General features: G+C 41.5%; 1 protein-coding gene across 3 annotated transcripts in view; it reads left to right on the plus strand.

Annotated features, from left to right (window-relative positions):
- The first annotated feature begins 3,620 nt into the window (after positions 1-3,620).
- The window catches only part of CASR (calcium sensing receptor), an 81,479-nt gene continuing 61,655 nt past the window's right edge, over positions 3,621-23,444 (plus strand). The window contains exon 1 of one of the 3 annotated variants that reach the window (XM_063353019.1): positions 3,621-3,711. The gene's annotated coding sequence lies outside the window, so the exon portion shown is untranslated. Of the gene's footprint in view, positions 3,712-3,885; positions 4,128-23,444 lie in introns of those variants that run through there. The other 2 variants (XM_063353009.1, XM_063353000.1) reach the window with 2 other exon arrangements.

The raw sequence follows: 23,444 nt of genomic DNA on the forward strand, positions 1-23,444 counted from the left end.
TCTGCAGAGTTTCTGCAGGAAAATGCTTCTGTGGGATTATTTTGCCCTTCGCACCTAGAGGGGACCAGCAGTGAGTTAACAAAATACCTGTATGCAAAGAGCAACCTTCAATACTCTGCTTTATGAGCTGACAACTGCCCCATTCACATCAACACATGACCTCACTACTCCCCATACCTTTGTGAGACTCCATCACCTCATGGCATCTACACATTGCCTATTCTGGCTACTGATTAGGAAATTAATTTGGAGAGGAGTAAGTTGTCCACATAGCCAGTGTAAGGTGGGTGTGCAATGCCACCCAGCAGAGCCGTTATTCATCACCAAGGATCATCAGAGGCATCATCAAAAGAATCAGCAGCCTAACATAACTTGTCCAACTGTACCCTAAAGGACAGTCCATGACACCCTATTTGCCATAATGCTGCACAATAAGATGCATTACATACATAAATTCCTCAGTACGTTGAACTGATTACAGATGCTACTCCAATCAATGGTCTCCTCCAGGAGTCCTTCCCAGCAGTTGCCCACCTCTCTCCCAAGCCACTTTTGCCTCTGAGTTGGTAACATGCCTGGGCATCTGATGATATACAGTTGGAAACCATACCAGCCCTGCAAGCAAATCCTTGCAAGAGGAAACTAGCTGTTTCTGAGGGCCTTTCTGTCTTTCTGAACTCTCTCCTTGTTCTGTGAGACACCCCTTGTTGCTCCATGAAGAATCTCCCCGCTGACACCACAGGTGCCTTTCCATTACAAGGGACCTGCTGCAGCTTGACAAACTTGCTTGGCAATGCAGCCTTTGATCCTTTGAGATCAAACTCTGAAGGCCACAGTACAGTAGAGGTGACTATACTACCTGGAAACCAGAGAAGTTTCTTGCCACCTCAGCTTTTCTTTTTTTTGTCCTTAGGTCTAGTGTTCCAACTCAGCCGTTCTTAGCTTTACCTTGTTTAACTGCTTGTGGTATTTCCAGAAAATATTCAAAGGTGGTTTTGACTTGTAGTTTTAAAGGAACAAACAGCTGCATGTTCTCTGTAGTTCCATGTATTCCTTTTCTTTTTACTGAAGTAGAAGTGATCCTCAGTATTTGTTGGTTTGCTTCTTTCACAGGCACTCTACCACTGAGCTACTAATGCGGTTGAGTATTACAATAATTAGGGAATTAAATAATACAAATAATATATTTGGCTTTTACTTGTTATTTTTATGCTGTATTTTAAGCATGTGTTGCATATGGCAAAGGCAGAGAGAAGCTGGCATATAAGGACTAGCTCCCAAGTCAAGTCACTACCGAAGCTGGCTCAGATCCAGAGTCTCTACTGAAACTGGCAGCTTCATCTGCGAAGAGGGTGATAGAGTCAAAATTGCAATCAACTGTCATTAGCATAGGACTCAAAATGTTAAAGTTTCCCTGGTGTAAGGAACTTACTCTTTCTTTTTCCTCCCACCCAATTCAAAATAAAATGAAGCCATGTGAAACAAAGCGAAGGACAGCATGGGTTTCAGAAGGACAGCATGGGTAATTCCTCCTCTGGAATGCTCTGTGGCCAGCTGTTGAGGCTATTTCCTTGCTAAGAGAGAGACGTGGGTTCAAATCTGCTTAGACACAGGAGAAGCTGAGCCTTCTACATCCTGGCTGAGCTCTCCAAACATTGGGATTTGCGGGTGCCCTGACAAAGTGCATTCTGGTATGGTCTGCTTGAACTCCGCAGGTGAGATGTCATGTTGCTCAGGCCCTGAATGGGTGTAATTTTGCTACCTTGGCTTGTGTAGCTAAGCTCTAGGAAGCAACAAGTTGTCCAGCAAGAGCACAGAAGGTCCCTATGGGCTTGTACTGCTGCCTTTCCGTTGTTCCATTTTTATCGGCGGAAACAGATTGTGCTCTGTTGCTACTATCATGGTGGAAGAAGCAACCACAAAGTGATTAAATGACAAATAATGGGGAGCTACAATTAATATCAAGAGAAATTAAAAAAAAAACAACCCTTCTGTTACATTGGCTCCTATTTGTTACAACCATGTCTCACATACTGGGCCACACAAAACCTATGGCGTAAATTCCACAGTTGGCTAAGCGGGGGTAGTACAGGAATTAATACAGCAATATCTGATTTACAGATTTTGTGGAAAAAGTTTGGAAAGGTACCACAACCTGACATCTGACCTGGATCATTTTCCATTTTAAAGGTTTTGTTTTCTTCCACATTTTCCGTCTCTGCCCCATAACTATACCTAGATGATTACTTAAAATAACCAACTTCCTCTTTTCTTCCAGTTTCTGTACAACCAGAGAATAGCTTTAAAAAAAGTTTAGTTTTACTGCCATGCTACAGTGTAGTCCTGAAAAACCTGACTCCAAATACTTTCTGTACAAAGAAATCTCTACTGTTTCTTCAAACAAGAGTTTATTTTTATTTGGGATTCGAAACATTAACACTTTTGACTCCTGCAGGGAAACGTTAGGTTTGCTTTGGTCCCTAAATGAATGTTTAGTTTAACCTTAATAGGGAATTCTCTGAATTTGTAGACCTTTTATTTTGAACCATCTCCAGTTAAGCATGATTAAGAATTAAGGAAGCTATTCATTCACCTTTGCAATCAGTTTTGGTTTGGGTTTTTTTTATCTAGAAAGTATTTGGTCATAAAGGTCATTTCATTATGATTGATAGCACAATTATACTGTAATAACTATCATAAGGATGATGATCTAAGTTTTAAAAAGTTAGTGTATTGCACTAGAAGTGAGAAAATAAATATAATTATTTATCAAAATTAGCTGCATCTTAATACATGAAACGCTGTCTGAGGACCTAAGTGACTTTAAGTCCATTGATAATTCTGCAATAATACATGGACTAGGCCGGTACCAAAGTTAGGTCTCACAGATCTTCTTCAGAAGTAAAGGTCTCTGTCACTTCTTTGGGGGGAAAAGTACAATACACTTTTAATATATACTGAGTATCACTCTCATCAGTACATTGCAACTTTAACAATACTTTTGTTGTTATTATTTGGGAAATGAAAACTGGAGGCTCTCAGGACAGATCCAGAGCACTAGGATTGGGCACTAGAATGACACCAGAATCTCAGTATAGGGCTAGGTGCTACTTTTCCTTAAAAGAAAAAAAAAAACCAAAACATTTTATAAGGTTAAGAAATTTCAGATATAAACTGCATAATGATCCTAAAAGACAGTGTTGCTCTCAACCAACGCCGACAGATCTTTGGATGTGACAAGCAGTGTAATAATATAAGTGCTAGCAAATAATGATGAAAACATTTCGTTCTCTGCATTTCAGTTCTTAAGATGGAAATAAATTGGCGAGTATAGCAAGTCTGGAGCTGTACATATGCGCACAACCACACAACAGTACAGCACGAGCTGAGGATTTTCTGCTTCAAGAGATAGAGGACTCCGGTATCGTTACTGCATGGGGCTCAGCTACCAGGGAACAGCATAAAATAGAAGGCCAGACTTTTTCGGTGTGAACTGGAAGAAGACCTCATCCTTGGTAAGGAAATTGGGGCAGGGATGCTTTCCCTCCCCGCAGCAGTGTCCCCACAGCCGCAGGGTTAAGAACGCGGGTGCCGGCCCGTCGAGTGCCGCCGCACGGGGAACCGCCAGAGCCGGGCAGCAGCGCTCGCACCGCCGCCGTACCCCCGAACTTGCACGCCGAGCAGCCCAGCTGCAGGAAGGTCCATGCAGAGGTATCCGACGTTCCTGCACCTCCTCGGGCGGTATCCGCGATGCCCTGACCGGGAACGCCGTGCCCGGGAGCAGCGGGGCGGCGCGGCGCGGAGCGGGGCGCGCCCGGGCGGGTCCCCGCGGTGGCCGCCGCCGCCCGCCCCGCCTTGCGTGGCCCGTGGGAGCGGGCCCAGGTGCCGGAGGCGGCGGGGAGGGCTGGGACGGGGCCCTGGCCAGGGGTTTCTCTCTCCCCCACCCCCTCCTCCCCTCGCCGCCGGTTCCCGTGAGGCTGCAAGTGCCGCCGCGGCAGCTGGGGGGCCGGCGGGGGATGCTGCTGCCGCCGCCCTGCCCAGCGCCGGAGTAAGGGCAGGAGCTGGTGGCGGCAGGAGCAGCCCCGGCGGCGGGACGAGGTGAGCGGGGCGCGGGGCCCGCGGGGCAGGTGGGTGCGTGCCCCGGAGCGGGAGAGGGGCCGGGGCCGGGGTCGGGGGCAGCGCCGGGGGGGCAGCGCTCCCGCCGGGTCCAGCCCGCCCGCGCTGGGGGCGCATGGGGAAGGGACGGGGCGCAGCCTGCGGGGTTCGCGCCGGCGGCGAGGAGGGAGGGGAGAGAGCCCGCGGTGCAGCGCCGGGGTCTGGCTTTGGGGGTGCAGAAACCCAGAGGAGCAGAGCCCCCGGCGAGGGGGGGTTTGGGGGGGTGGAGGAATGCGAGGGCGACGGGGAGCCAGGGGCATTTCGGGCTGAGCCCGGCCGGCCGCGCCGGATGCAGACGTAATTCCACGGAGGGACCCCTCCACTTCCCCTCCCCAAATCCTGGGCAGAGCGGCTTCTGATACATGTAGGATCAGGCAAAAGGAGAAATTTCAGTAAAGCTCAGAAGTGTTTTCTCTGGCTGAAGTTATCTAGCAATAATATTGAGGGGAAGAGCAGTAATTCATAACAAAACTTGAAGGAGCAACAGGTTGTTTTACTGAAATCACACGCGCTGGGAAAAAAAATCACCTCAAGTGGTCCTGATAGAAAACGGCTAATAGCAGTATCGTGCAAACTGATTTATAACACAGTTAGGAGTTCTGGGAGCTCCTAGCACTACTCAAAACAAATTTCACCATATGTCTGAAGAGACATTCTAAACACTAATTAATCTGTCCTTAAAATCTTCATTTTTACTTATGTGGATACAGGATATGATCCTTAGATTTACTTTCATATGTTTGTTTGAAGTGTTTCCCTTTTGACTGATGTTTTCCCTACTTGAAACAGGTTGTCCATTATGCACAGCCCTCCTGCTTACTGTCAGGCTCTGTGCCCCAAAACCAGCTCTGTGTGCCTTTCTGTGCAGCCCTGGTGCAAACTAGAATTAATCTTGCTGGACGCCCTGCGCTGGATTCAGAGGGGCCAGGGGGCAGTAGCCCTACATCTGCCAGCCATGCCCAGTGCAGTGCTCCTGTTTGGTCATGTGTGTGGGGGAGAGCGGCTTTGCAGGCTTTTCCTGATTTCCCCTTTCGAGTAGTGTCTATCACAGTCAGGACTTTTTTTGCCTCCTACTCGAGTTTCACCACCTGGTGTAAATGCACAGAGGATGTGCTGGGAGGGGCAAGGTCAGGGGAGTATTAGTGAGGCGTTGCTACGGCTATTTCCCAGGCAGCGTAGTGTCCCTGAAAGTGTTTATGCTAATTGTGGAAATTAGAGCCCTTAACTCGGTTTCTTGATTTAGTCTGGGGCTGAGCAACTGTGAACTCTTTTCACTTACTGCACTACTCTTCTTGCCTCACCATGCTGCAGGACTAAGCTCTTCTTTCAATGAGAAATGCAAGTTCCAGCCCCCCAGACAGGATCCAGTTCTGTTCCCTGTGTGTTCACTGGGGTTTGGTCATTGATCCAAGTGTTGTGAAGTCTGGGTACATCGTCCAGTTGTGAGAGTGGAAAAAATTAGCGGGATGATTATTAGGAATATTTTTGCTGAGGTTTACTGAGTGGTGGTGAAGGAATCTGATGGCTGTTCAGACGGAACACTGTTTCAATGACTAGCTTACATTTAATTAATGTAACTTTTTGAAAAGTAGATAGTTTTAAAGCAGATTAATTATGGCAGGTTGGTGATGAGAAGGCAAACAGAACATCCCAAAGTAATTTTTTTTATTCTAGGACATGACATGGCTGATATTTGGGATCATATATAAAATTATTAGGGTAAGCCCAACTCTGTGCCCAAGTGTGTGTCAAATCTCACCACAGTATTTGACACCAAAGTGCCTTACCTGTAACCTATGAAAGAGGCTAGTGATGGAGTGGTTGGCATGCTGGCAAAATTTTGACATCATTCTCAAAGTAGCAATAAAGCAATACTGACAGAGAAGGTTGTGCAGTTACCTCCTGTGCTAAACTTTATGGCTCAATGAAAGAATCCAGATCCCACTTCTGTCAGTATGACACCCTTTGCGCCATTCTCAGACCATGGTACTTTCTTGATATTTGATAAGCTTATTAGAATTAACTTCTGAAACATAAGCAAAAATGTCTAGTGAGACAGTGAGAGCTCTTTCAGTTCGTTCCCATTTCATCTGCATGTTGGTTGCAAACTGTTGCATCTACTGTTGGTTGCAAACAACCTCTTCTGCATAAGTTGATAGGCTTTCTCAGTCACTTATTAACTGCAAGAGTGAGGAATGCTTTACCTGCACTAATTTGTGCCAACGCTTGTAAGAACATTATTGACACTCAAGTAGACTGAGGGGCGCATTGACAGAGTGATAGCTTCTCTGCTGATGTATCAGGGCTAATTCTGTATAAGCACATTTTTTGTTCAGCTGAGAAAGTTAGGGTAGATGAACTGCTCAGCTCACCAAGTATGAGAGATTGTAATCTCTTCATGCATACATGAAATGCTAGTGAAGGGAACACGATCCAGTGACTTAATTGTAAAAATGATTCCAGAACCTGTTCTGGGCTTGAACATTGACCTCAGGCAAATAATTCCCTTTCAGTTTTACAGTTTCAAAAGTGGGGATAAGAACCGTGCCTCCCAGGATCTTAGAAATGTCTTGTTTAGAAACAGGGATTTCTGAAGCACACTGGAATTTCCATGCAAAAAGCTCTGTGTTGTTGTAAGGTATGGGTACCATATGGGAACAGGCAAAACTCAGGGGTTCAAAAGTTTCTGATCCCTTTTCCTGCCATTTTCAGGAGGGTTCAACTGGCTGTTGTGGTCCGTAGGGTCAGGCAACCACTCTTCTGTTCTGCAGTCTTAAGGTGGACCTTATAACTAGATCCCCTGTGCCTGAAACTGATCTAAACTAGCTTTATTGATCTAAACCCATTTTGGAGTAGGAGGGAAAACATGCTACTGAACTTGATAAATTCTATTTGTTAATAGTTAGTTTGCGGTACTTGGGGCTGGCATATTAACCTGTCTGCCTACAGTGCCTAGCACTGGGACAGAGACTACCTGCTGCTCAGTACTTCGGTGGACAAGATACTGAACACCTGGGTGAGTGTCTAATATGGGTATGGCAGTTAGTGAGTGCCTGCGTTCTGATTTTTGCCTCTTGAAAAACGTGTGTGTATGGGGGGGAGAGGGTTAAACACAGCTGTGACATTGCAGATATAGATATGCAATGTTCTCCTGTGCAGAAGGTGAGGGCCATTGTGCTATGTCTTAGACTCTGGAGGTATATTTGAACCATTACTGCTCGGGACTTGTCAGAGTGCAAGTAGTCATGGTTAATGGTGGCACTTTACATGCTAACAGTGACCATTCCAACACATTGCACAGGGAATGGGAATTTGTAATGACAGATACAAAAAGAAGAAAAATAAGACAGAGAAAAGAAAGAAGGATGGGGAAAGAAAGGAGCAAGGGTGGCAGTAATCCTAGCAAAGGGAACATTTTCCAGTAAGCAGTTCTGAATGTGATGTAAAAAATAACAACTGAAAGTTTTATTTTACTACACAGAGCCCAAATTCTTCCTTTGATCTCTGTACAAGCTTCCTTTTGGCATCTGTGGGAGATCGGTGGAGAGAGGGGAGTGTATAGTCTTGAATTTATGATGCAGTCCATGGACAGTCATGAAATGGAATTCAGTTCTCTCCAAAAATTAATACATAGCTGTGAGTCAACCGGAAAGGGACACTCATGGTCCTGAAATAAATGATAAAAATCGGGCTATTCACAGACATCTCACAAACAAAATAGTAGGTAAGTTCTCTGAGTGCTCTGTTCTTTGCAGCTAGACTGCTGGCATATATTTTAAAAAATTAATTCAATGTCCATGCTACTGTCTACAGGAATTCCTTAATAGACTTGGTTTGTGTAATGGTTTACACAAGTACTATTTTTGAGACTTTTACCAGTATTCAGCATCTAGAAACTGTTATTTCAGCTTAATAAGTTAGGAACACATTAAGTGACCTCTAATGAATAATAAATTCTCTGCAGCACTTTCTTAAATTATGGGATCGGTTTAGTAAATTTTGCTAATTACACTTACTACTTAAAAATAGCAATATGTGAGCTTGAAAAGATACACCAACCTCTCTGAGCAAACCGAATACACAAGAATTCATAGAACTTAAGATAGCTGATTTCAGGATTTTTTTTCAAGTGTTTATCACAAATAATCAACATGTACATCTATTCATCTAGAGAAAGCTTGCTTTAACTTGAACGAGTTTCACATCTGATGCTTCTGTTTACTCATTGTGCTGCTGCTATACTTGGACACTTGATATCTTGAATTAAAACATTGGGAAACCAGGGGCTTTGGGTTCCTTTATGTACATCTTCCAGGAAACAGAACATTTAGGAGCAACCCAAAGCAAAGTTGAACATCAAAGTGTCACCATAAATCATCCCTGCTATAAGAAGTTTTCTGCCTGCTTTCTGCCTTCAGTCAGCAAGTCCTTCCAGCACCATGACACTGCTCAGAGGTGTCTGCTGGGCTTTACAAGCAGTAGGGCTGCTGACCTGTTAATGTTACCATTACTTGTCTCCACTTAGGAGGACATCTCATAAACCAGAATAGTGGTCTACAGTATGCTCTGCAAACAGAAAGGAGAGAGCTGCTACCTACCATAACCAATGAAGTTGCCTCAGGCAGATGAGGTTAAGGAGATGAAAAACATTTCATCTTTCCATTTCCCGTCATCATCTCCTCAAGGCAGAGTTTAACAGATGTAGTCCTTTTCTCCAGGAAGCACCATCTAACTTGTATTTTCTGCTTTCTGTTCTCTGTGCTCTCTTTTTATCTTGTAACCTTAATCTTCTTGAGAAGGGGACATTCGTTCCCCATTCCTGTTTTTCCACCCTTTGACTCACCAACGGCCTGGCACCATTAATTTAAGCATTTGCTTGTGAAGTTTCTTTGTTTGAGAACTGTCTGTGCTAAAGGAGGACCATTGAAGACAAGTTGTTGGAGGAATGTAAAATTATGGGGAGATTTCCTCCAGTCCCATTACTCCTGGTCCTGTAGTACCAATTGGAAGCATCAGGAGGGGATGGCAGTGGGAGCAATCTGACTGTTTCAGTGAATGTGCAAGAGATCTGTGTCTCTTATGCTGGTTCTTAGTGTCAAAGCATTCAGCAAACTCATGGCTGTGTTCACATGGTCCATTGCACAAAAGTCTCCACAGAGACAAAGCAGAAAGGGAAGTTGAGGTCTCGTGGTGATGGGGTTCATCAGTGAAGTTACAGATTAGGGACTGAAGTAGCGGATAGGTTGTTCATGCAGTCTTCTACTTAAATTCTTCTTTGAGAAGCCTGAACTGATCTAGAGCTTGCAGACAGTTTTGTTGGCACCCTTCCCTCTTCCCAGAAAGTTCAAGTACTTTTGAAGCACACAGTGAGTGCCATTTCAGGTACACAGCAGTATGGTGCCTAGCTCACAGCTGCTGTGCCTCAGAAGGGCAAGGATCTTTTGTAGGTCCTGTGTCAGGCCTGCCAGACTGGTGCAGTTATCTCTTATATTCTGGCAAGGTACAGTGTAGGCAGGTTTAAATGTCTAGTCTGGTGCCTCAATAGTTGGTGCTTGTGGCAGAGATTGCCTCCTTATTCCCATCTTCTTCCACCTTTCACCTCATGGCTGTCACAGAATCACAGAATCACAGAATGGTAGGGTTGGAAGGGACCTCTGGAGATCATCTAGTCCAACTACCCCTGCCAGAGCAGGTTGCACAGGAACGCGTCCGGGTGGGTTTTGAATGTCTACAGAGATGGAGACTCCACCACTTCCATGGGCAGCCTGTTCCAGTGCTCTGCCACCCTCAAAGTAAAGAAGTTCTTCCTCGTGTTTAGGTGTCTTTGGCACACACAGTGCACGTTTCTGCACGGTTCTTTGATGACACTTCAAACTCCGTTGTGGGAAGCCATGACTGAATGGGTCCACATGTATCACACAGTCCGCTATGGTAGCTGCTTTCAAGATGACCTATTTAGCTGTATGTGTTTTTAAATATTTTGAACATATCATAATTGGTACTCGTTAGGAACTTCTGACTAACCCTGAGCAACACAACTCTCCAGCCCTGCAACAGCAATCCAGTTTTCAGATCTCTCTTTGTTTACATTTTAGAACATGTTTTACATTTAGCATTTCAGAAGGAATTTAACTAAGCTGTACCTAGTCTACACCAAGCAGTACACTCTACACTATGCACTGTTGCAGCTGTTCAGATGCCATTCTTTCTACGCAAGTGTTTTGAAAGTAATTTGAATTGCGGAGGTAGTTCCTTCCAGGAGACTCTGTATCGGAAAGACAATGGTCTGCTGAAAGGACAAGTAATCTACACCACGTTTAAGTCCCACAGATATTTTATGTCTTCTGCATAGCCATTTATTTTGCAAGACTGTCATATTCTTGCACAAATGATAAAATATCAAACCCTGCTGATGAGTTTCCTCTATTCACTGGCCTTCAATCTAGGGAAAACGCACAGATTTATAAACTGAGCTGTAATCCTAAATCTTCTGCTGCCTGTATTTATTATTTCAGGGAACCTCCCTACCGTCCTTACCTTACCTGAGGGAGGCAACTGTAATTCTCCTGTTTTATGTATTAGAGACTGAAGGGCCTGGATCCAGTTAGTGAATGACAAACAGGGTATAAAAGTCTGGTTTCTAAACAACAGAAATAAATTCCACCTGTTGCACCATAATGTCTTTTAAATACATTACTCCATATGATACCCTTGTCTAAAGCATTGTAATAAGGATATGAACATTAATACCAACAGTGGTGTGTGAATGTATATATGAATGTATAAGCATGAATTTTGATATGATTTAGACTTGTGTCTGTAACAAACATACTGATAGTGGATTATGCTTCTTGTGCTTCCCAGCATAGTCTTAGGTTGAGTAGTTGTAGCAGCTAGCTAAGGTACAATTACTGCTGCTTCCATTTCTCAGGAAGCGGTGTTGCACAGTTAATGGTCTCTGATGTGTCATGTCCATTTTCATAGACATTTGCATACCTAAGCCTTTGAAAGCAGTCGTCAGTCAGAAAGCCCTGCTTGATCTTACGGAGAAGCCGTTACCCTCCCTCCTCCACAGTTAGATCAGAGCACGTACTTAGAATATGTTGCCTGGGAGCTTTCAGTTGAGAGCTTTGAGCAGTGTCTCTCTATGAATTGGTGCAGGAGGCACAGTGTCAGCCCTCCAGTCTTAAGCAGCAGCTGGATTACACTTTTGAGGGTGTAAAAAATCTCTGTGCCTAAAGTGGGTGATGAATATCTCAAGAATCTTTTAAGGACCTGAATTTTAGTTCCTCAGTGTTAATAACTGTAATCCCTCCCTCTTCTGGAGTGTCTGCAACATTTACTATATTTGTTTCACTCTACTTAAGCACTGAAGTTTTGGTTCACAGTCATGAGAGCTAGAAGTGTTTAATTTCAATGGAAAACTGAGGTTCACATGAAACCACATGGGCCCTGATCACCAAAGTCATAGCTACCTTCTTGCTGAGTTTGTGCTGTGACCACAGGTGCATCAGTAGCTCTGTGGTTGGAATCTCAACAGGAAGGACCTGTCGCCATATGGTGGAAATAGCCAGAATGAAGCAGATTTAAGTTTTGGGAGTTGTTTTGCTGAGGTTATTTCCGATGCTTTCATAGAGTTTCAGTTTTCAATTGAGGCTATGAAGTATTTTATAAACAAAGAGCAACACAAATTGGCCACAAGGCACTTTTAACGGGAAGGAGTTCACTGCATCCAGAAGTATCCATACATACTGCTCAGTGTCATAGGTGAACAATATGGAGAGAAGAAGCGCGGTGATTGTCCTTGTTGTTGGATGCCCTCTGTGCAGCGATAGAGCTGAAGGTGCTCAGGCAGGGGCCTGGGTCTAGCCATTTTTCAGTATTTGTCAAACTGGAACTGCTGTAACTGAAGTAGGACATGTCTGTCACATCATCGGCATCAGACAAGGTAGCTGGCAGTGCGGTGCTATAAGAGATGCTGCAGCGGTAGCATTGAAACCAGCAGTAGTGAGAGGGTCTGGAGCAGATGTGGAGATCTGACAAGAGGCAGTGGTGAGGTGGGAGTGGAGGCAGGCAGGGCGCTGGCACTGCCCACTCTCTTACAGACCTGCCTAAGTGAAATGTGGGAAGAACTTTGTCCCCTGCGTAGCTGTGGGAGTGAACAGGGTCAACGAGGTGAAACAAGGGACTGTGAGGCTGAGTGCTCCTCATTTGTTATTTGCATGAGGATGACATGCTTTTTCTATATAATGCTTGTTTCCTTTCTCCCCTAATAAACTAGTTATCCCTTGCTTTGCACATCAATGTGATATTTGTAGAAATAGACCTATCGTCTGTTAATGACACTGGGGCATAGCACGTAATTTCCATTATTCTAGGTGGGGACTATTGCTGGTGATAGTTGTGTATATTTTTTAAAGAACTTTTAGGTTGATGACAGTGCCTGGCAAATGACACTAAAGATCCCAAGATAGAATATACACAGTCATAGTTAGGGCGTTGACATACATACTGTCCTCTGAATGATGTCCTGTGAGAAGAGACTATTGACAAAGATTATTATTGAGGAAGAGATTATTTTCATGCCACTATATAAAAATAATTTAAATAACTTATTCTGAAATTGCTTCTTTTCCTGAAAGTTTTATAGTTTTGCCAAAATATCTTTCCTAATAGCAATGCCATGATATTGTTAGTGTTTGCAATTTTTAAAGTGAAATCTTATTCTGGGAGGTGATTTGTAGTAGTCCCATTTTCTTATTCAATACGCCTGTTGCCATATTTATCAAGGTGATAGCTGCAGTTACTGAAGACTAAAACAAATCTTGAGCACTGTGGTTTCTATTAACATCGCAAAACCAGCGGAGCTGACACAACGATTTGTATCCTCTCCCTTCATGTGCATTGCCTAGAGAATTACTGACTTGTAATTGAGAAACGTTGACAGTTGTGCCAACAAACCGGAGGATACAGAAGAGTGTAGGTGACACTGAGGGCACAGTTTGTTCTGACGGCTTTCTGTTGCTGTTAGCAATTTGCAAACTGGCAAGTAAGTTTGGAGGGATGGCCATTAAAAACAATAACATCTTGTAAATTATAAAGAATATAGTTGCGTGCAACACATGTGGAGTATTAAGACTTTGTTTTTATAGGCACATTTTGAAACAGCCGTACATTATAGGGCCTTGTTTGAAAGCTCTGCTTGTAGTAAATCACAGCACATTGAAATAGCTGTCTCAGAAATGAGAAAGGTTGGCTTGATTGAGCCAGGATTTGAACATACAATTCCAGACAGTAAAAACAGTTGACAACAGCTTGGCATCTACATACTGTCTTTCATCCAGAGATCTAAAAGAGCTTTTAAAAATGTCTAATTACAGCATAATGGGTTCCCATTTTGTATCAAGGATTACCAAAGTAGAAAAAATACACGACTACAATTTTCAGGTTGGGATTTGTATTGTTGGGTACTGACATTCATATTATACATTATACTTCATGTTACTGATCTAAATATGGGTGTAGGTAGCAACTTGCATTCAAGTTTGAAAATTATCTGATTTCCAGGCCCAAAGATGAAAAGGTGGAATTTTTGATGAGCATATAAAACATTAAAAAGCCTAAATTATTTTGTTTCTCACTGGGACATGTCCTCTTAAATTTCTTTTTTGCTTTTGATAATTTGTCTCTGACTTCAGCCTGTAGTTGCCAGCTAACATATCTCTGTGATGTTTACACTAACATTATGCAACCTTCTTCAGAAGCAAAGCAACTACAAAAATTATTCAGGGAACAGTACAGGAGCAATAACTAGGAAGGAAAAAAAAGTCATAATTCTTAGTTAAGCATGTAATGCAGCTGTGCCGATGTGTACCTAACAATGCACATTTCCTCCTAAATGAAATATTTCAGGTGAGCAAGAGTTCATATCCTGGTGGGCAAAGGGATTATGAGATATATACCTCTTAATTAAAGGAACACAGTTTCACTAATACAGCTGGCAGTGGGGTTAGATAACTCATGGCTCTAATCTTTTCCTTTCAATACTGTGGACTGATAGAAATTTCAGGTGAACATAGTACCTATGGGATCTCTCTGCTTTGCCTGTGTGCTTTGTCCAGTTTAAATCTTAAGTGCTCTCATGTTAATTTTATGGCAAATTAATGGTTGATTTCTTGTTTCATCCAAAAAGGCCACGGAGTCCAGTTTTTAAATTGAGACATTTCTAAAATCCAGAGAACTGTTTCCTCAGTACCTGCCAGCTCCCATAATGTTTCCTGTACCTGGGGAAAATACCTGTGGGAATTAAAGTTAAATCTTAAATTAAATCTTTTCCCAATGGTCCTCAGTTACCAAAACCTGCGTCAGAACCACAGGCAAGGGGGTGATACACAGAGCGGTCCTGTAGCTATACGGCGGCATACAGGGCTGGGGCTGGCCTCCATGCTTGTTACTGGATTTGGGTAACTGCAAAGATGGCATAAAGCTATTTTTGTTTCACCTCCTCTGGTCTTATGCCAAGAACAGCTTGGAGAATCTGGGCATGACTTGTACAGCAACATTTACTTGTGTGTAATTGTTCTTTGCAGCACATAGTCCCTTCTCAGTTAAATGTTTAAGCTAGGGGTTGTAACAGATGCCTAGATTCATTGCTTTTGGCTATCTTTATTTTTTTTATTAATAAAGTCATAAAATCCTTATCTGCATGGATTGTGTAAATCCATGTGTAAAAAGGCAAAAAAGAAATCCCTCTTCCACTGCTTATTTAGTTTGTGAAGCCCACTGCAGTCCTGACATCTGTTTAACACTGTGCATGTTTACAGTGCAACTGAAATGGTTTAGAGTAATAATTGCACATTAAAATATACAGATATCCTCACTCTGAACAAAATCCAAAAGTATATCAAACGGCAAACCTTATCCCAACTCTTACTCACTATAGCTCTATTTTTCCTAAATGCCTGAAGAAACAGAAAGATCTTGGCGTTCCTCTGCTGCTTGTTAAATGAACTATCCTACATACACTATCTTCTTGAATCATTTCTTCAGAAATATTCTGCATGCTCCAAGACTCTACACTGATACATATAAAATTACAATAACAGCTGCATGACATGATATTATTCTAGGAATATTGTATGACTGTGTAAATAAAGATTGCGTGATAAGGCAAATCTCAGCTAGTTAAAAAATCAAAAGGTCATTCTCATTCATTCTATACTGAGACAAAAAATGGAAAAATGGATGAATAGATCAGTACAAATTTGAGTTCATGTTGTGGAGCTGAGCTAGTTAATTCTTCAGCTCAGTTCTAGTTCTTGTGCTGCTATGACTGAAGTTATTTCAGCTTATTTAAACAAAATAGCAAAATAATCATTCAGGTTCAGCTGTGATTTGAGGAAAAGCTCCTGCTCCCTGGTTACAGGATGATTTAATCATGTAATCAGATAATTACCAATTGAATATAGGTAGAATTGATGGCAGGTTCTGGAATTTTAATTAACTTTACAGAGATTTTAATATTTGTTCAGAAATTTGTATCAGGAATGAATTTCCTTTACAGTTCTTCACGTATTGTTCACTATTCCATAGTCTTTAATTATTATTAGTTTAGAAATTAGAAAGCACATACGCAACTATTGGATCATTTTAAGGTCTCGTGATACTAAATAAAGAAACTGTGTCAAATGTTATTTGTCTGAACAACTCTCTGCACTCACAAATTAGAATAGAGTTTGAACCTTTGTTTGTTGCCTCCTTTTGTTTTGAGCATTTCAGGTATTACAAATGCTGTAGTTACCTGATATAAAAAAAAAAAAGGCGTTTAAAATATTTGTACATATAATCATCAAATGAACGCATTAATTTGAGTTTGTCTCATAATTTAGAGATTATGCTAATTGGCACTGAAAAACTTAATCCCATAACAGGGTTTGAATCCTGCTTTCAAAAGTGACTTCAGGTCAGGATTTTCAAGTCATTGGTGAATTTATGCTCTTCAGTGAGCAAAGCAACACTTAAATTTGGCTGGCTAACTGCCTGTCAGATTCTCAATCCTGAATTATAGATTTCATACAGGGTATACTAAAGGCCTGGCATACGATTTGCAGAAAAGAGATAAATGGGGAGCCACGTAGACTACCATGGAGTAAGATGGTAAGAAAAGGGGCTGGGACACTCTTCCTTTCCCTGAAAATTCAAGCTGCGTCCTGTTTTAATCTACTTTCTGACTTCTGATACTGTGCATTTTTCTCACACTGCCCCTAAATTTCCTATTGTCACACCTTTCACACATTGGTAAATTCGATTCAGTCCTCTTGCTGTGTAGTCTGACCAGTGGCAGAGCACGTTTGAGCTCTGCAGGTAAGAGATGTGTTCTTCCGTCTAAATTAAAAGCCCTGCTTCCGAGACCTGAGCCGGGGGTCTGAGCGGTCTGCCAGTTTATGCGGGTGCGTTCACAAACAAAACATCAGGTTCTTGTGGTTCTGTGTGAATAAGGAAGAAGGAGACTGGGGATGTTTTGGATGATCCTGCTCTAAAGGAGAAAGGAGGGTAGGATTTGGCAGAGAAAGTGAGATTATTTAAATCAAATCATGGAATCATATAAAAGTTGTATTGGGGACTTTTTTTTCCAAATATGCAGTACATTTTTGGATCAAAAAGAGGAAGACCCATTTCATAATTGAATGACTGTAGCCTAAAGTGTAGGTGTCTCACTTGTTATGTAGGATGGCCCAGTTCTAGTCTTTCAGCCAGATCAGAGCCAAGTATACCTGGTTGTCTCTAGAAGTTGTGTGCAAGCGCTCACATTGACAATGCCGCTGGCAGTCCTGAGCAATGTTTCTGGCATTTTTGGCTTAAAACTGGGAAAAGTCTAGTTCTTCTGATGTGGAATGGAAAATATATCTTAAGTTCTGGCAGCATTCACTACATGGGGAAACCTTTTTTGACATAGCTTCACTGTAGGGGTGGCTGACGCGTGTCTTTGAAACTCTGTATGATGCTTACATGGTAAAGAAATACTTTGTGGACAGATGTAAGCCAATTTTTGGCAAGACTTAGGTTCTCAAGAGTCAGATTTTTAGACTTGAAACATGTGATTAGGAACCTACTGGGCTTTTCCAATGTTCCTAATCACCTAGGTCTTATGGCTTCAGTTTCCAAGTCTGAGGACGCAAGTCTGGAGTGTCAATTGAAATAGCAAGTGACTGTGGTGTGTCATAAACTATTAGTATTTCTTTGATTAAACTGTAGTCCAGTTTGTTCTCTCTCGCTGAATCTCCAATTCTTAGTTTCGGTTGTTAATTTCTTAATTTCCTATTGTTACCAATCATTGTAGCCATCTTTATTCAGCAACGTGTTTTGCTGGAGGTATATCAGAAATAGGTCTATATTTATAGGTGTGTGTGTATATATATATATATATATTTATAGGTCTATATAAGACACTCTGGCTTAGGGAAAGCCAAACTAACTACAGTGGTTGATCCATTTTAATGTGTGTCAAATACATTAACAGTAAATGATGCTTAAATGGATGCTTGTCTCAAGGCCTGAACTTCTTAAGGTGATGGACCTGTGTAACTACACTGGTTTGGAACCCATGTCCTTGCAAATGAGGCATATTTTTTTCCCTAGAAATGGTGTTGTTTTAAAGCTGCAGGTAAAGACTGCTTTGCTTATTTTTAGTGGGCTGACACGATGCAAACTTTATTCATCATGGCTAGATCCCAGAAGACACAGCAGAGCTGACAGTTTTACCAGCGAGGCCAAAGCCAGGAACAGCAAATTGACATACAGACAAAGACACGCTGCTGGAATTGTGTGATTCTAAATACATAAATACATTAAATACCTGAATATAAACATATGCTTATAAATTCAGAAATATTTATCACACAAATACACAAATAAGAACCGTTACAGTGTCTTATTCATAGTTCATGATAGAAGATACGATGACAAACACATATGGTAAGGGCAATTGGGTTAAAACTGGCTCACCTTTGAAAAAGGAAAAGCAAGAGTTGAACTTGGGTTTCTGGATTTCAGCAGTGTTCCTCATTTTTTGTCTCCTAAATACAGTTTGAGCATTGTCTCTTCCTAACGGTCTTAACGTGTGCACAATAATTATTATCCCAGCTCAGTGTTTCTTGTTCTGAAATGACCAGAGATGATTTCTGCTGGAGAGAGAACGCAGGCAAGTTATGCAGAGGCGTGGATCCATTTTTTTTCCATGTCTATACATAAATTTTAGTGCTCTTACTGGATTACTGATACTGAAAATAACATGCTCTTATAATATTCCCCACTTACTAATCTCTCACTAAAATAAATAATAGAGATATTTTCTGTCTCTCTAGAAAGCCCGTTGCTGGCTTCCTCTAAACTCTGAAGACGCTTACTGTCCCTTGATACTGATGTTCCAGACAGAGCTATTAGTGCTGGGCCTCCAGACACAGAAATTGAATTTACAGTCTCGATGTTTTAAGGCTTCAAAGAGCTGAAGGGGTGGAGAGAGGCTGGCGTAAAATAGTATACTTCTCTCAGTTTCACTTTTGGGAAATTAAATAAACATTTACAAATAAAATCATGAAAGCTTTTCTTTTCAAATTAGGTCTATAAGCATTAGCTGTTCATTATATTCTCCCACTTGAAAATTGTAGTGAAGAACTATTTGTCTTCCAAGAGTGTCGTGGCAAGGCTTAATTTAATGTTTGTTAGGAAGTCTTGGATCCTTGGAGAAAAGTTATGAGTATGCAGTATCATTATCAGGATTTTATACATAATAATATTCTGTTCTTTTACTGGGGAACAATAATTCAGTCTCAACACGCTCAGTCGTCCACAGAAGAGGTGAAAGCTAATTGTTATCTATTTACTGGCTAGGGAAGCAGAGATTTCTTTTGCTGCATTCAACGTTGCACAAGAAGCAAATACTGAGCAAGAAAGGAAGCTGGCAAGAAATAAGGCATATACAGTGAACACTCGAAATCTTACAGATGTAGTTGTTTACCGGAGTACCTCCTACTACTGTTTTCTTAGCAATGCTTTTGTTGCTAATGGGTTGAGCTCAGAAAGAGGTTACAAATGCTAACGTTAGTTTTGTGCTCTCCTTGATTCCTTGCAGAAGGACCAATAGGGGACCGCTTTGTTTTGTTTGAAATTGTTTCCTTTGGCTTTGCAAATAGCAAGAGAGATGAATATGCTGTCTCCTGAAAATTTAGGAGCAGTCTGCCTTGACATTTTGTGATTTGAAAAGGTGATTGCGCTGAGTCTTTAGCAAGCCTCTTTTACTCTTTTAACAATGTTATCAGACGTGATCAACTAAAACAAAAAAAAACTCATGTTGAACAATTTGATTAAAAATTGCTGCTATTAGTCACTTTCTAAATGTTTCTTGCCTTGACTGCTGTGATACTACTTTTTCACTGCCTGTCTGGTATTTTCATAGGGTTTACTAGATTACAGAAATCCAGATTTGCTCACATGCATTTCTGTGGTACACCTTAGGTCTGTCTTTTTAATAGTGGGAAGGGACTGTTTTTTCCGTTGATAGGCTAATTTTAAGAGTATTCACTTTCACTCTGTATTATGTTAGGTCTTTTAGCTGGCTGCAAATCTGGTAGACTCGGGCTTAGCAAGGGCGCATTTTGAGTGTTGAATCTGTACAGTCAAAAAGAGGAGAAAATAGGGCATTGCTTTAGTGAGAAGCCTCAGGAGGGTTCGAGAACAAGTTTTCAGGTGCAGAGTTCGCACTTCCCCTTGTAAGCGTGGGTAGCCCTCATAAAAGTGAGCTATCAATGAAATGACCTCTTGCGCATCTATATTTATTCTCCTTTTGAGGCTTTGTCTTTGCTCTATTCAGTTTGTAAGTCAAAACAAAGTATCACACCATTGCTAACACTGCAGGTTTAGCCTGCTATCTGAACATCAAGCCAGGCTTGTTCTGCTTCACTACAGTAGCACCCACAGGAAAGGGACTCTGGATCTGGAACTTATCAGGGTTTTTTGTTTATGCTTGAGACAAGTGTACATGTGACCTAGACTTCAACTTTTACTGTGCTGACACTATAGGAAACACTTCCCTTGTCAGTAAGTTAATATGTCAACACCAGAAGTAGTTACAGCAGTTATAACTAGTGGTTACTTTTTCAGCTGGTTTTCTGGTCATTTTCTTGGATACTCTAAGAGGACTGCCTAAACAGCTGAAATATGACAGCTCTGCTGAGAAGTGAGTTAATTCCTCAACAATCAAAGCTGAGGAATTTTTTGTCCTGCAAAAATCTGCAGCAGAATTCAGAGTCACGTTGTTCTCATTTTGTGACAGTGACATGTCTGTAGCACACTCTATGCACATGTTGGCTTTCAAAAATTAAGCATGAAGCTTGTGTTGTGCCCTGAGGAGCTTTCAGTAAAACTGTCACAGGACATATAACATCACATCTACCCTTCCTTTACCCAAATACTATGCATGTCTTTTGCCGCACATTTACTCAGAAGAAACAAGCCTCTTTGAGTCATGCAGTGATTGCAGAAGAAATATGTCTTATTTTTTGAAGATCTTGTAAATCTATCAAATCTCTGGGTTTAAGTTTGTTGTTTGCATCTCCTTGTGCAAGTCTAGGGAGATAAGAAGAGAAAACAGAGAGTTAGCTGCACTTGGGATTCTCGCCAGTCTTCGTGGGATGGAAAATTCCTTCCTAATTCCATATCTGACTTTAAATTTGACCCTCAGCGTGTGAGCAAGATAGACCAACACATGCACTTCAGAAAAAAAAGATCCTTTGTGTCCTATCAGGACACTGGTGCAACTTTTCCAGGGTCCCAGTCTAGCTGCTGCCAATCAGTGAAGCTTTGTCTTCCCTCAAGCATCCTAGAGTGTGCGGGTAAATTGGGCATCAGAAAAAAGAACTGTCCTCTCCCTCCTGCAGGCTGTCAACAGAAGCCTTGAAACATGAGATTTGGTTATAGAGTTCATCTCAATGCAGAGCTACCAGAAAGATGAGTATGTTGAGCGCAATACAGAAAACCACCGGTCACCAGGGGAGAGTTGCAATTTTGTATGTTCCAACATTAGTGGTCATTTATACATTAAAACCGTCATTCTCACTGCAAGATTTTGTATTCTTCACAGTTTTTAATAAACACAGTTTCATTTTACTATCTAGAGGACTGATTGAAAAATATTTAATAGGTTCACAGTGAGATTGATCTCTGAGTGATATCTTTAGAAATGTGTCCACTCGTTGATATCATCCCTTTAACAAAACCTTTGAGATCTCTCCATAAACTAGTTTTGAATCTCTCTATTAATTGCAATTTTTGGATTTGTACGGTCATATGCCTTGGAGAAGTCCATGTTGTAGTCTATATAGTTGCCTTTTTCAAGTCAGTATCTCATAAAAAGAACGGTGGGGTTTTTTTTTACAAGGTGGTTCGTATTGTATTTTATCCTCGTTGATTTGTAGAAAGAATGATGACTTAACTCATTTTATTATTGTATCCAAATTGATATTGGGGTACTGTGCCTATAATTTCCTGAGCCTTGCTTCTTTAGTAGTTATTTAATACTTAGGTACACTTACAGTTCTCTGACCCTTTGGAATTTTCCCAGTTTTCCATGAGTTGTTCAGTATCAACACTAGCGGTTCGGAGAACTCCTCATTGAGTTTATGTAAGACTCCAGGCCTGTTGATTTGAAAACATTTAATTTTAGCAGATCTCGTCTCACATCTCCTTTTATTACCTACAGTGAATTTTGTTGTGCTGACGTAATATGGGATGATACATTCGCCAGCTTCATTCCAAGGACAAAACAATGTGCGAAGGACAAAATGTTTATTGGATATTTCCGCCTTTTTTGGATTGTCATTTACAGTTTTATCACCCGCATCTAGCAGTGGGCTCATGGCCAGTCCCAACCTTTTTCTAATATTTATAAAAATATCTTTTTTGCCTCTTTACCTCTGTTAACTATTAGTACTTCCTTTGTTTTATTGGCTTCCCTCATAAATTCCCTGCATATTGTATCTTAGGAATTGTTATTAACTTTTACTTTCCCCTTTCTTCTATGCTGCAAATAGGTGATTTTTAGTATGGTTTTTTGCCATCTTTTATCCCAGACAGTTTTTGATTTAGTATAAATATTTTTTTTGCTTTGAAGTGCATTTTTGGCCCATAATTGGATAGGCTTAACACTTTATTTTACATTTCCCGTTTGACTTTACACTACCAGTCAATTGGACTGACAGTTGTTCTAAACTTTCAAAATCTGTCCTGTTTAAAGCTCCAAGCCTACATTTTGGAACCAGTCCTTTATTAGTGATCGATGACGCATTCTGCTTGCATATTGTAATTGTAACCACATCACCAGTATTGGCGCCTAGGCAATTGCCAGTTCAAGGCAAGCACTTAATACTTCTAGTCCATCAGAAACAAGTCTGTGGCTCAGCTGTTCGAGCCTCCATGGGGAAACTTTTATGTTACCACTACAGCCCCAGGAAACTTAACCGTGATTTTGTTTACCTGCCACTTGACAGGTAGAGCACATACTCTTCGCAAGAGCACATCCCCGATAAAACAGTTTATTTCAAGTTAGTAAGGAAATTGTAATAAGAAGTGGGCAGGAAAAGTGAGTAAAAAGTCATTATGAACAATTCCAGTGAGATTCCCAAAGGAAGCATGAGGGGTTGCCTGAAAATCCCTGGGGTTTTTTTTCCCCTCCCGCTGACTGCTTGGTTTTGCGCCATGCTGTTTGCTGCCCCTCTATTGCGCTAGTGGAAATGTTTATAGGGTTGTGCTGAAAATAAAAGCACCAAAAATCAATCAAATTTTTAAAATGTCCCCAATGAAGATGTTGGCAGGCATTTACAGCAGGGTCTTCTGGAAGTGGTATCAGCCAAATACCTATGCTTGGAAGTTGTAATACCAGACTGAACGAAGCACAGGATGGTATATTTTGTACTAGTCCCCGGGGCAGAGAGATGAAATGGATATGGGTTGTCCTTTACACACTGGCAAGTATAGCTTTTGTTCTCACTTTTGTTACTTCATTGCCGTATGAGCAGTCTTGTGTCCAGCTTAAGGGGGCTCCATTCTGAGATGTTATAGAGCTCCCCGGGAGAAAAGTCAGTCAGTTAAATACCTGGGAACTCGTTGGGGATGATGAAAGCCCATGAAAAAAAGACCATCAGAAGGGAAGGCTGTCCTTTTCACTGTAAAGTACAATTTGGGTTTATCATTTGGTGAAGGGGAATCTGTTTCATCCCCTGGTCTTGCACTCCTGT

Source organism: Chroicocephalus ridibundus, chromosome 1 (assembly GCF_963924245.1).
Source record: "Chroicocephalus ridibundus chromosome 1, bChrRid1.1, whole genome shotgun sequence".
In the NCBI taxonomy this organism is placed as follows: domain Eukaryota; kingdom Metazoa; phylum Chordata; class Aves; order Charadriiformes; family Laridae; genus Chroicocephalus; species Chroicocephalus ridibundus.